This window comes from Wyeomyia smithii, chromosome 1, assembly GCF_029784165.1.
Source record: "Wyeomyia smithii strain HCP4-BCI-WySm-NY-G18 chromosome 1, ASM2978416v1, whole genome shotgun sequence".
Taxonomy (NCBI): domain Eukaryota; kingdom Metazoa; phylum Arthropoda; class Insecta; order Diptera; family Culicidae; genus Wyeomyia; species Wyeomyia smithii.
Window position 1 is genome coordinate 110,253,891 of NC_073694.1, and position 14,327 is coordinate 110,268,217.

Sequence of the window (14,327 nt, forward strand, 5' to 3'; positions counted from 1 at the left end):
TTGAGCGTTGGCATCACAGCCTTTGATGAATGCCCTATTATTGTCTCTGCAAAATTTGACAAACGGAGCAATCTCAGGAGGAGGCGTCTCATTTATTTCACCTGGAAAATAAGCCGAAGCAACAATTACCTCAGTATTCCCCCTGGTGGTTGGCACCTGAACCATGACCGCTACAATATCTCGTTTTACAAATTCTGTCACAGGATAGCATTTTACTGCTTTGTTCACTAGAACTGCAGCTCTTGGCGAACTCTGTGAATCGTCGTAATATAGTTTGCCAGAATTCATTTGAATCCCTAATATTTTACCTTTATTGCACCATGGTTCTTGAATAAGAACCATATCTAGCTCCTCCTTTTTGAATCTCCTACTAAGGACTGCCGATGCGCCTTTAGCGGGGTGGAGATTCACTTGTAGGAACTTAGCAGATTGCATTTTTGGAAAATATATCCCGTTCGGTTTGATTACCGAGAGATTTTTCCAGCGACATTTTATCAACCTTATTTAAGATTGATTTTATTAATTTCCGTTTTATTGTGAAACCAATTTATTTCTTAAATTCAATTTTAAATTTAAAGTATGTTTATTAATTTATTTATATATTTAAAAATATTTTTTTTTCCATCGTTTTTAGTAAATTGGCCCACTGTGTGTAAGTGCGCACACAAGTCACAATTGCGCAAGTTTCATCAGCAAAGCTCTTGTATCCTTGCGTAAGCGCTTGTAAGCTGCGCACAAGAAGCTTTTTTAGTTGCATACAAATTTTTTGCAAACTAAAAGTTTATAGCTTGATATTACAAGCTGAAAGTTTATAGCTTTATAATCATCTCATGCAAGATTAGTATAGTAGCATGCAGTTTCTGCCACTCACCAGTTATAAGCTGTTCGTTTGTTTACCTTAATGGAACACTTGTCACAAGCAGCGTTGCCAGGTATCCAGATTTAGCTGGATTATCCAGATTTTTGAACATGTATCCAGGTAAACAGCTTTGATGTCCAATTATCCAGATTTTTCATGGATGATCCAGATTTTATCCAGATTTTATTTTCTCTGTTCCGCAAAAAGGTCATCACTAAAATTTTGGCGCGAAATTTTGCAATTTTGTCACCTCAAATTTTGCGTACCCCAAGACTTCTATCCGAAAAATTAACCTTTCACCCCACGAAATGACTGCCAGATTTTTTCCAGATTTTTATTTTGCCTTTTCCAGATTTTTAAAAAAATAACCTGGCAACGCTGGTCACAAGAGAAAACCACTTAAATTATTAACTTTTAAAGCACTTCCTGATTATCGCGCACTATTTCGGAACACTATGCTCTTGTAATTTTCCACAGAGACAAAAAGCACTGATAAACTTTGTCAATTTAACTTAGAAATTGCAAAATAACTACGGACCACAAGGGAAGTTGATCCGCAGCTCAAGAAGTGCGACCAGATCTTGAATGGTGACTTCTCAACACTGTTAAAAAATTGTAATTCGAAATGTTAGGATTTGTTTGCTTTCGCAATTAGGACTTATCATTCGTAGGGATTTAAAACTACTTGTCAAAAAAGGGAAATAAACCTACAACAAACCTTATTGCTAACTTATTCCCTTTGGATGGTTGATCTTTCTCGGTGAAATATACACACTATGTTTGTTTTAACATGACGTTTCGGCGTACTGTTATTCAGCCATCGTCAGATATGACAAAACAACATTCTTCTCCCACCAGTGTGGTTAGAGTACGCAAACCACACTGGTGGGAGAAGAATGTTGTTTTGTCATATCTGACGATGGCTGAATAACAGTACGCCGAAACGTCATGTTAAAACAAACATAGTGTGTATATTTCACCGAGAAAGATCAACCATCCAAAGGGAATAAAATTATACGGTGACTAAAACCTCAAATAATAATTGCTAACTTATTGGCTATAAAGAGAGCTTATTGTAGCAAGAGGATAACGATTTTCGTCGAAAATTGTTAATAATTTTATTTGACATAGCTTCTAATGTTTCAACACCAGTAAGTCTATGTAATTCGAGGGTACCAAACCAAGGAGGACGTTTCAAAATCATTTCAGAATTTTATTCTGAATCCTTTTAAGCGTTTTCTTCCTTGTTAAACAACAACTTGACCAGATCGGTACAGCATAAAGCATTGCTGGTCTAAAAATTTGTTTGTAAATCAAAAGTTTATTCTTTAATCCGTAAAGACCCGGGACGGAACTTGTTTTTTTAAAATGCTCGTTCTCAGCACTGGTGCGGCCGATTTGGAAAAACTTGGACTTTTATTCAAGGGAAATAGTTGCTCTAAGTTTTGGTAAAGATGCCACCCCTCTGGACCCCTCCCCGTTTTCGTGAGACGCAAATATGTCTGTGTTTTTTTCTAATTTTTCAAACAAATTTAGCAAACACTGGGAATTTTCATACGTATCAATTGCTCCATGTATCAAATCATGTCAGGTGGATGAAACATGGTATGCAAGAGTGAATCTTGGAGTTTCTAAATTATTTCAGTACAAAATCACAAAACTATGTATTTTCATAAAATTCATTTAAGAAGATCGTTCTTCAAATGTTAAGCTCTACATTTTTGGAGTAAGGTCTCCTGAATCAATATGCAATGAAATATTTATTTTAGCATGCAAATGTTTTGAGAAAAACGAGTTTAAATTCAATAAAGTACGTATTTTTACGGAAACCTGATTTTTTCAGTCTCCCACAGTAAGTTTCAATATGGCTCTTCAATTTCCAAGTTCTATATTTCTAGAGTAACGTCTTCTGAATCCAAAGATGCTGAAAGATTTATTGTAGCATGTACAGATTTAGAGAAAAACGAGTTTGAATTCATTAAAGTACGAGTTCTTATGAAAACTTGATTTTCTCCAAATCTGTGCATGCTAGAAAAAATCTTTCACCATCTTTGGATTCAGAAGACATTACTCTAAAAATATAGAGCTTGAAAATTGAAGAGCCAAATTGAAACCTACCGTGAGAGACTGAGAAAATCAGGTTTCCATATAAATACGTACTTTGGAGAATTTAAACTGGTTTTTCTCAAAATGTTTGCATGCTAAAATAAATATTTCATCGCGTTTGGATTCAGGAGACCTTTCCGCAAAAATGTAGAGCTTAAAATTTGAAAAACGGTTTTGTTGTTTGAATTTTTATAAAAATACGTAGTTTCATCCACCTGACATGATTTGATACATGGAACAATTGATACGTATAAAAATTCCCAGTCTTTGCTAAATTTGTTTGAAAAATTAGAAAAAAACACAGACATATTTGCGTCTCACGAAAACGGGGAGGGGTCCAGAAGGGTGGCATCTTTACCAAAACTTAGAGCTACTATTCCCCTTGAATAAAATTCAAAGTTTTCCTAAATCGGCCGTTCCAGTGCTGAGCATGAGCATTTTCAAAAAAAAAAAAACAAGTTTCGTCCCGGGTCTTTATGGGTTAAACAAAGTTTGGGATTTCTATTGATGAGAGTATATAAACATCTCGTATATTTGATGCACTTTGCTTGTATACTATCAATGTGCTCTTTGAAAATAAGTTTTTGCCTTTCTCCTAGAAAGGTATAGCAATCACTGAAAAAACTAAAGGTGTAAAAGTGCTCCAAAGGGTCGAATCCCGTATATCAATCGACCTAGTTCGACGAGCTGAACATTTTCTGTATGTGTGTGTGTGTGTATGTGTGTAACGGTCTCCCAAATTCACTCGATTTTCTCAGAGATGGCTGGACCGATTTTCATGAAACTAATTGCAAATGAAAAGTCTAGTTGCCCCATAAGACCCTATTGAATTTTATTGTAATCGGATTTTTAGTTTCGAGGTTATGTATCAAAATGTGAAACTACAAAACCGATTTGAACAAAATTGGTATCAAACGAACATGCTTGTTTCTTTAACCATTTGTGAAATAATTTTATAATGATTGGACATGTAGTTCAAAAGTTATGCAAGGAAACGTGTTTCAAACACTGTTTAAACTCACTCACTTTTCTCAGAGATGGCTGGACCGATTTTCACAAAATTAGTGTCATATGGAAGGTCTTGTTGCCCCATAAGACCCTATTGAATTTCATTGTTATTGGACTTTAACTTTGTCCGTTATGTATAATAATGTGAAATCAGGCTATGACAAGAAACATGTTTCTAAAACTGTTTGAACTTACCCACTTTTCTCAGAGATGGAATGACCGATTTTCACAAAATAAGTTGCAATAGAAAGGTCTAGTCGCCTGATAAGACCCTATTGAATTTTATTATAATCGGACTGTAACTTTGTCTGTTATGTATCAAAATGTAAAAGTTATGAAACTCCATTATCTCAGAAACTACACAACCGATTTGAACAAAATAGGTATCAAATGAATGGGCTGTCTTTAAAACCCCCAAATAACGAATTTCATGATGATTGAACATGTAGTTCGAAGGTTATGCAAAGAAACGTGTTCAGAAAACTTTATCATATTCACTCGGTTTGCCAAAGATGGCATCACTGATTTCAACAATCTTAGTTTTAAATTGAAGGTTTAGTTGCTTTATTGGTACCCAATATACAACACTGGTACCCAATATATAACACTGGTATAACACTGGTTGACAAAATCGAAAAAAATACTCCTCTAAAGCTCATAATAATTGCCCTAGAAAAAAAAAAATCACAGGAAAAGCTATAATTTTTCATTTTTTCTTAGTTTGACCTTCGGGGCAACACTTGTGTTGACCAGTGTAATCGGACTTTTATTTTATCCATTATGTGTTAAATTGTAAAAATATTGAAAATCTCTTCTTTGAAAGATTACACGATGTTCCGTCTCCGCCGAAAGCAGATCATTCACTGCTATGTTGTTACTGTCGACAACATACGCGGCATCGGTATTCATTCCAACAGAAACCGAACAACCAATCAGCGAAGACCACCAAACCCCACCTCCAGCGCGACGCTATAAAAGCAGCGATCGCATCGTGAAGTTTTTCAGTTTTGTTTTAACCATCGTTCTGTAAGCATCAGCAGTAGGAAAAAGAAGAAAATAAAAGTAGTTAAGAAATATCAACTGTGTTCAACCCTGCTATAGTTTTTCGTCCTCGGCAAGGAGAAAAGTCAAACCCCAGTTCTTTTCAGAGCTTCCAAGAGTTGATTGATTGACACTTGCTCCCTTTGCTCGTTCCACTGAATACAGTCCACTTTGCTGTAGCAAGAGTTCTCCCCAGACCGAACATAAATTTTGGTCCATCCCGAACCGGATCGCAGTAACCTGTCGAACGTAGCTGCTGCTAGTGCTACTGCTGCTGCTGTCGATTCAAACCACGCGCGAAGCGAAGTAGTTAGTAAATCGCGTTCGTAAAAAGAAAGTGAAATGTCAGTGCTACATTCGTCGAGACAAGAGCAGCATAACACCCCTGCTGCTACTGAAGCAGTGAAACAAACGGAAAACCTATCTCAATCTCCGAATGATTCTTCATCGTTCCACGGATTCGACGAATGGGAGATGCAAATGGATGCTGTTAAAACGCAGGAGTATAAAGGATTAGTGCGCCAGAGAACTGCTGCGAAACAGAAGTTGATGCGAATCAACCGGACACTAATCACTTAAACGCCTGGATTGGCACAACTTGGAGTGTTGTCTACAAATTTGAGTGTCAATTACGCCGAGTACAGCCAAATTCATAACAAGATATTAGCCATTGTACCCGATGAAGCGATCGATGCACAGGATGATGAGTATGCAAACTTTGAGGAGCCGTTCTACAATGTTTCCAATGCAGTGGAAGAGCTATTATTGGAAGCGAAAACACGGATTGCCACACAAACTCCTTCCGTAAGTCCCACAGGCCCTCAGGTCATCATCCAGCAACAACCGTTGAAAGCACCAATCCCGAAAAACCATCACCGAAGCCAATCGACACGTCGAAAGTTTGCGCTACCTTCAACAAGAAATCACTAGAGTATCGGAGCATATAATTGTTTATCTGCTTATTTCTGCCTTGGACAAGGCAACTCGTAAGTCGCGGGAAGCCACTCAGGAGAAAGGCGAGCTGCCAAATTACAAACAAGTCAACGAGTTCCTGAAATCCAGATGTCAGATTCTAGAAAACTGTGAAGCGGCTTTCCAAACAGCACCTCCAATTTTCAAAAGCAAGCAGCAACCAACGGAAGTTTTGCCACAGAAGAGCCACACCGTCTCGGCAAGTACACCTCAAACTTGTGAGATTTGCGGTGGTGATCATCGGAACTACCAACGCAACGCGCTAATTTACCTGACGACATCCCAGAAAAATGAAAAGATACGGGCCGCTGGAGTTCGCTTTAACTGCCTGCGAAAAGGGCACCGTTCCAAAGAATGTCCTTCTAACAAGAAATGCCATAAGTGTCAACGACGTCACCACACGTTGCTCCATGATGATGGAGTACCCAATTTGGAGAAACCGTCCAACGTTTCTCTTCCCGCGGAAGCAGTGGCAAGCACACCACCGGTTCCGGCTGCTTCGAATCAACCATCCACATCGAAGCAGAAGATTCCTGCCATCATAGAGCCACCAGTGTCTACGACCTATTCATTCAACCTAGCCCAAGCGACCAAGACTGTTCTGCTGCTTACCGCAGTGGTACATGTGTTTGACCAGGAGAACCACCCTCATCCATGCCGCGTTCTATTGGATAGCGGATCCCAAGTGAATTTTGTGACTGAAGATATGGCCAACCGTCTTGGTCTCCCAAAGAAACACGCCAACGCTCCGATTGTTGGTATCAACGCATTGCGATCCCACGCTCGGGATAAAATCACCTTGAAGTTCAAATCCCGAGTTTCGAACTTCCAAGCAAGTCTCAAGTGCCTGATTACACCGAAGGTGACTGGTACAATACCAGTGTCGAAGATCAACACCACACACTGGAATCTCCCCGAAGGAGTGGTTTTGGCCGATCCCGGCTTCAATACGCCACAAAAAGTTGACCTGCTAATTGATGCTGAGCTGTTCTTCGATATCCTGAAACCGAGCCAATTAAGCCTAGATGATAACCTGCCACAGCTGAGAGATACTCATCTTGGATGGATTGTATCTGGTGTCATCGTCGAGCCACAAATGTCCAACATTTCCGTCCAGCATGCCAACCACACTTCCCTTGAAGATATCGAGCGAATGATGCAGCAGTTCTGGGAAATCGAGGAAGTGTCTGATGTTCCGAAGTTGTCAACCGAAGAAATGGCTTGCGAAGCACACTTTCTATCCACGTACCAACGTGATGAGAGCGGTAGATTTATAGTGCGGTTACCATTCAACGAGAACGCTTCTAAATTGGGTGACTGTCGTGCACTGGCCCTGAAGAGGTTCTTGTTCCAAGAAAAACGCTTGATGAATAACCCAGAGCTACAGGCGCAGTACGTTGAGTTCATTCAGGAGTACGAGGCTCTCGGCCATTGTCAAGAGATTTTTGAGGCCAATGATCCACCTAACCAGCAGAGGTATTATCTTCCTCATCACGCGGTATTACGTCCAACCAGCTCGAGCACGAAGTGTCGGGTCGTTTTTAATGCAAGTGCAAAGTCCTCATCAGAGCAGCTGTCCTTAAACGAAGTTCTTCAAGTGGGTCCCGTAGTACAGAATGATTTGCATTTCATCATGCTTCGCTTCAGAAAATTTAAGATTGCGTTTTCCGGGGACATTGCCAAAATGTACCGGCAAGTACTTCACGCGCCTCAAGACCGACGTTTTCTTCGTATTTTCTGGAGAGCCCATCCATCACAACCACTGCGAGTTCTATAACTTTGTACGGTGACCTACGGAACAGCATCCGCTCCTTACCTCGCGACAAGGTTCTTGGTACAGCTCGTCGAAGAAGGCGAATCTTTTCCTGTCGCCGCTCGCATCGTGAAGGAAGAAACTTATATGGACGATGTGCTTTCCGGTGCAGGCTCGATAGAAGAGGCCATCGAGGTTCAACGACAACTACAACAGCTTCTAGGAAGCGGCGGATTCCCGATACGGAAGTGTTCGAATTCTCCTGAATTTCTCGAGCACATTCCTATAGAAGATCAAGAAAAGAGGGTGCCGTTGGCTGAACGTGGAGTAAACGAGGCTATCAAGGTTCTCGGACTGCTATGGGATTCATCTGCCGATACCTTGTACACCGCAAATGAAACGAAGCAGTCGCCGCATCCTCAACACCGTATCACTAAGAGGGTGATGTACTCAGAAATCGCAAAATTTTTCAACCCTCTAGGATTGATCTCTCCAGTAATTGTTTTGGCAAAACTCCTGGTTCAACGACTATGGCAACTTAAGATCGGAAGGGACGATCCGGTCGATGAAGACACAGCGCGACAGTGGAATGAACTGCAAGTCTCGATGTCTTTGCTAGCACACATCGCCATTCCAAGATGCGTCACCTTTGAAGGAGCCATTGCTCACGAGCAGCATGGTTTTTCCGACGCCTCCACCGTGGCATATGGGGCTTGTATCTACCTGCGTAGCCTATTTGCCGACGGTTCAGCCAAGCTGCGTCTACTTATCAGTAAGTCAAAGGTAGCTCCTTTGGAGGAACTTTCAATCCCTCGCAAAGAGTTATGCGCCGCGCGGCTATTGACGCGGTTGTTAGTAAAAGTAATACCTGCCTTGAATATGGAACTCCGAGAGATTGTGCTTTGGTGTGACAGCACAATTGTCCTGGCTTGGATCAAGAAGCCGCTCAACCAACTCCAGTTGTATGTCCGGAATCGAATCGCCATAATACAACAACACACTAGTGGATACCGCTGGGAGTACGTTCGATCGCAGCAGAACCCAGCCGACACCGTTTCTCGTGGTCAACTACCAGAGGGTTTGAAAGACAACAACCTTTGGTGGAACGGCCACGAGTTTCTCCAGCGAGTGGAATACGATACCGATATAACCCGAAGAAATTCCCGAACTTCCCGAATTGAAAGAACCAGTCGTCATTGCAGCTGTGAATGTTGTACCATTTCCGGTTTTCTCCAGATACAGTAGCTTCCGTAAGATCCAACGTGTTATGAGCTACGTCCTGCGATTCATTGCCAACTGTCGAATCAAGGTCCCGACCTCACGAGAGAAAAATCCTCATCAAACCATCTCTGAACTGCGCTCGGCTACCGAAGCTATCATACGCGTGGTTCAACAAGTTCACCTGGCTGACGAAATTCATCGAGTCATCAACAATGAAGTTCTGGGAAATCGAGGAAGTGTCTGATGTTCCGAAGTTGTCAACCGAAGAAATGGCTTGCGAAGCGCACTTTCTATCCACGTACCAACGTGAAAAGAGCGTTAGATTTATAGTGCGGTTACCATTCAACGAGAACGCTTCTAAATTGGGTGACTGTCGTGCAGTGGCCCTGAAGAGGTTCTTGTTCCAAGAAAAACGCTTGATGAATAACCCAGGGCTACAGGCGCAGTACGTTGAGTTCATTCAGGAGTACGAGGCTCTCGGCCATTGTCGAGAGATTTTTGAGGCCAATGATCCACCTAACCAGCAGAAGTATTATCTTCCTCATCACGCGGTATGACGTCCATCCAGCTCGAGCACGAAGTGTCGGGTCGTTTTTAATGCAAGTGCAAAGTCCTCATCAGAGCAGCTGTCCTTAAACGAAGTTCTTCAAGTGGGTCCCGTAGTACAGAATGATTTGCATTTCATCATGCTTCGCTTCAGAAAATTTAAGATTGCGTTTTCCGGGGACATTGCCGAAATATACCGGCAAGTACTTCACGCGCCTCAAGACCGACGTTTTCTTCGTATTTTCTGGAGAGCCCATCCATCACAACCACTGCGAGTTCTAGAACTTTGTACGGTGACCTACGGAACAGCATCCGCTCCTTACCTCGCGACAAGGTTCTTGGTACAGCTTGTCGAAGAAGAAGGCGAATCTTTTCATATCGCCGCTCGCATCGTGAAGGAAGAAACTTATATGGACGATGTGCTTTCCGGTACAGGCTCGATAGAAGAGGCCATCAAGGCTCAACGACAACTACAACAGCTTCTAGGAAGCGGCGGATTCCCGATACGCAAGTGGTGTTCGAATTCTCCTGAATTTCTCGAGCACATTCCTATAGAAGATCAAGAAAAGAGGGTGCCGTTGGCTGAACGTGGAGTAAACGAGGCTATCAAGGTTCTCGGACTGCTATGGGATTCATCTGCCGATACCTTGTACATCGCAAATGAAACGAAGCAGTCGCCGCATCCTCAACACCGTATCACTAAGAGGGTGATGTACTCAGAAATCGCAAAATTTTTCCACCCTCTAGGATTGATCTCTCCAGTAATTGTTTTGGCAAAACTCCTGGTTCAACGACTGTGGCAACTTAAGATCGGATGGGACGATCCGGTCGATGAAGACTCAGCGCGACAGTGGAATGAACTGCAAGTCTCGATGTCTTTGCTAGCACACATCGCCATTCCAAGATGCGTCACCTTTGAAGGAGCCATTGCTCACGAGCTGCATGGTTTTTCCGACGCCTCCACCGTGGCATATGGGGCTTGTATCTACCTGCGTAGCCTATTTGCCGACGGTTCAGCCAAGCTGCGTCTACTTACCAGTAAGTCAAAGGTAGCTTCTTGGAGGAACTTTCAATCCCTCGCAAAGAGTTATGCGCCGCGCGGCTATTGACGCGGTTGTTAGTAAAAGTAATACCTGCCTTGGATATGGAACTCCGAGAGATTGTGCTTTGGTGTGACAGCACAATTGTCCTGGCTTGGATCAAGAAGCCGCTCAACCAACTCCAGTTGTATGTCTGGAATCGAATCGCCATAATCCAACAACACACTAGTGGATACCGCTGGGAGTACGTTCGATCGCAGCAGAACCCAGCCGACACCGTTTCTCGTGGTCAACTACCAGAGGGTTTGAAAGACAACAACCTTTGGTGGAACGGCCCCGAGTTTCTCCAGCGAGTGGAATACGATACCGATATACCCGAAGAAATTCCCGAATTGAAAGAACCAGTCGTCATTGCAGCTGTGAATGTTGTACCATTTCCGTTTTTCTCCAGATACAGTAGCTTCCGTAAGATACAACGTGTTATGAGCTACGTCCTGCGATTCATGCCAACTGTCGAATCAAGGTTCCGACCTCACGAGAGAAAAATCCTCATTAAACCATCTCTGAACTGCGCTCGGCTACCGAAGCTATCATACGCGTGGTTCAACAAGTTCACCTGGCTTACGAAATTCATCGAGTCATCAACAATGAACCCTGCAAGAAGTTGGCAAATTTGCGTCCTGTTTTCACCAACGGCTTACTTCGTGTGGGTGGTCGATTGGACCGCTCCCATCTACCGTCTTACCGGACAAGGACCCGGTAGTACGCCTTCTAATCTGGCAAATGCACATCGAACAGCTTCACGTCGGGCAGTCTGGATTGATGAACGCCATGAGATAAAGCTACTGGCTTTTGAACGCTCGATCAACAATTCGGCAGATTACACGCAAGTGTATCAGATGCTTCCGGATTAACCCAACCAACACAACTCAACTGATGGGGAACTTACCAGTATCAAGAGTGGTACCGTCGCCACCATTCGCAATCACCGGTGTGGACTATGCTGGCCCGTTTTTAATAAAACAAGATGGTCGCCGTCTGACCCTGGTCAAAGCTCACGTGGCTGTCTTCGTGTGCATGACAACCAAGGCCGTGCATTTAGAGGTGGTTTCCGACTTAAGCACGGATGCTTTCTTGGCGTCGTTGAAGCGTTTCATAGGCCGGAGAGGAATAGTCCAGCAGCTGCACTCGGATAACGCCACTAATTTCCGAGGTGCTCATCACGAATTGAATGAGTTGTTTCAACAATTTCGAAGTCAGCAGTCTGTGGATACCATTAGAGATTTTTGTTCGTCGCGTGAAATTGAGTGGCATTTCATCCCGCCGGACGCACCAGAATTCGGCGGGCTTTGGGAAGCTGCAGTTAAATCCGCAAAGACACACCTGAAGCGCATCATCGGGAACGTAAGGCTGACGTTTGAAGAACTAACTACTGTTATGGTTGAGATCGAGGCTGTGATGAACTCTCGACCACTTTTCTCCGTCTCCAACGATCCAGCAGATCCAACGGTTATCACACCTGCCCACTATTAAATTGGACGCCCTCTTACTGCCATCCCAGAACCGCCTCTGGAGGACATCAAGGCAACCCGCCTTACGCGATGGCAGCACCTACAACTGTTGCGGGAGCATTTTTGGCGAGCGTGAAGTCGTGACTACCTAAATACGCTCCAACCCCGAAAGTAAAATCTACGTGCCACACCAAACATCTCCAAACATTCTTCACAGGCGATGGATCGTTAGCAAGCGATATCGTTTTAATTCTTGGTGATTACAATCTTCCCCAACTTCAATGGAACTTTGATGATATCAACGGATATATAACGGTTAACGCCTCTAGCGAGCAAGAACTCGCTGTTTCTGAATCCATATCCACATGTGGGCTAGTGCAATTGAACTCCTTTACGAATGCGAATGGTAGAATACTTGATCTGGCATTCACGAGTTCCCCGGACGATTTTGAAATTTCGCCTCCCGTGCTTCCGCTCTTACCAATCGATCTTCACCATCCACCGTTTGAGTTGCAAGTCGATGTGCGTAGTTTTATGCACGCTCAAACAGAAACCGTTCAATCAGATTCGCTTGATCTTCACTTCAAAAGCTGTGACTTTAGCTCTCTTAATGCTGAATTTTCAACTGTTAACTGGGAACAGCAGATTGAAGGTCAAACTGTCGACGACGCTGTTCTTGCATTTTACGACAAGCTGTTCGAAGTACTTCATTCGAAAGTGCCACGCCGTCGCCGCGCTGTTTGTGTAATCAGTAGAAAACCATGGTGGAATGCCGAGCTCAGGAATTTGCGCAATAAACTACGCAAGGCGCGAAAACGTTTCTTTCTTAATAAATCCAATGAGCACCGTGAATCTCTCCGCCTTGCAGAAACTGCCTATAAGGATCTAGTAACGATATGCTACACAGGTCACCTAAATAAACTGCAGTCGAGCCTGAGGCATAATCCTACTGCTTTTTGGAAATTTGTTAAAGAGCAAAGGGCTAGTAATCCCGTGCCGAACGATGTGATTTACGGAGCAGCTACTGCCAGCACACCCGAAGATTCCGCTAACCTTTTTTCGTGCGTCTTTGAAAGCGTGTTCAACACAGTGCCGCCCCAACCCCACCCTGGTTGTTTTCAGCACGTACTTTCTCATAACATCAGTCTACCATTTTTCAACTTTTCTCATGAGGATGTGTTCATAGCGCTTACTAAACTTGAAGAATCGAAAAGTGCTGAAACAGATGGGTTAGCTCCTATTGTATTAAAAAAGTGCGCCGAGTCGCTGGTTGGTTCGGTAACGTTGTTGTTTAATCGATCACTAAACGAAAGAACTTTTCCATCCTTATGGAAAACGGCCAAAATGATCAGGGAGTATACGAAAAGTGGAAAATTACCGCGGAATATCAATTCTCTGTTGTTTAGGAAAGCTCCTGGAATCTATGGTTCATGAGGTCATGCTCTCTGCAGCGAAATCGATAATATCGAATCATCAACACGGATTTGTCCCGCATCGCTCTACAACAACTAACTTGCTATGCTACACCAACGTACTGTTCCGTGAAATTGAATGTCGTAATCAAGTGGACTCGGTATATATCGACTTCTCAAAAGCATTCGATACCGTTCCGCACACCTTGGCAATTGAGAAACTGAGGCATATGGGCTTCCCCAATTGGATATCCGACTGGTTAATGTCGTACTTGACCGGAAGAAGTGCATTCGTCCAAGTGAACTCTGCACGCTCCAGAAAATTCGACATCCCGTCTGGAGTTCCACAGGGAAGCGTATTGGGACCACTGATTTTTGTCCTCTTCATCAACGATTTGTGCCAACAAATTTCTTCTGGTAAGCTGCTGTTCGCCGACGACCTCAAAATCTTCCGAGTTACTAAGTCCATGTTGGATTGCATATGTTTACAAATGGATATCGATATTCTTTCACGGTGGCGCAAGCAGAACGGGATGCACGTGAACATCAACAAATGCAAAGTAATCAGTTTCAGTTGCTGTCATAATTCGATCAATCATCTGTACAATATCGACACTACTCCACTGGACCGTGTGCAGTTTATTCGCGACTTGGGTGTCATTATCGACTCTAAGCTCCGTTTCAACCAACACATCTCCGCCATTAGCGCCAAAGCTTTCTCGGTCCTCGGATTCATTCGCCGCAATGCTTCACAATTCACTGATGTGTACGCGCTCAAGGCACTGTACTGTGCTTTAGTACGCAGTGTTCTAGAATACGCTGCTCCAGTATGGGCCCCGTACCATACCTCTCAGGTTA

At 43.2% G+C, this 14,327-nt stretch overlaps 1 protein-coding gene across 14 annotated transcripts in view; it reads right to left on the reverse strand.

Annotated features, from left to right (window-relative positions):
• Positions 1–14,327, reverse strand: part of LOC129734010 (myosin-10) — a 540,672-nt gene that overhangs the window by 481,417 nt on the left and 44,928 nt on the right. The gene's annotated exons all lie outside the window — the stretch shown is intronic.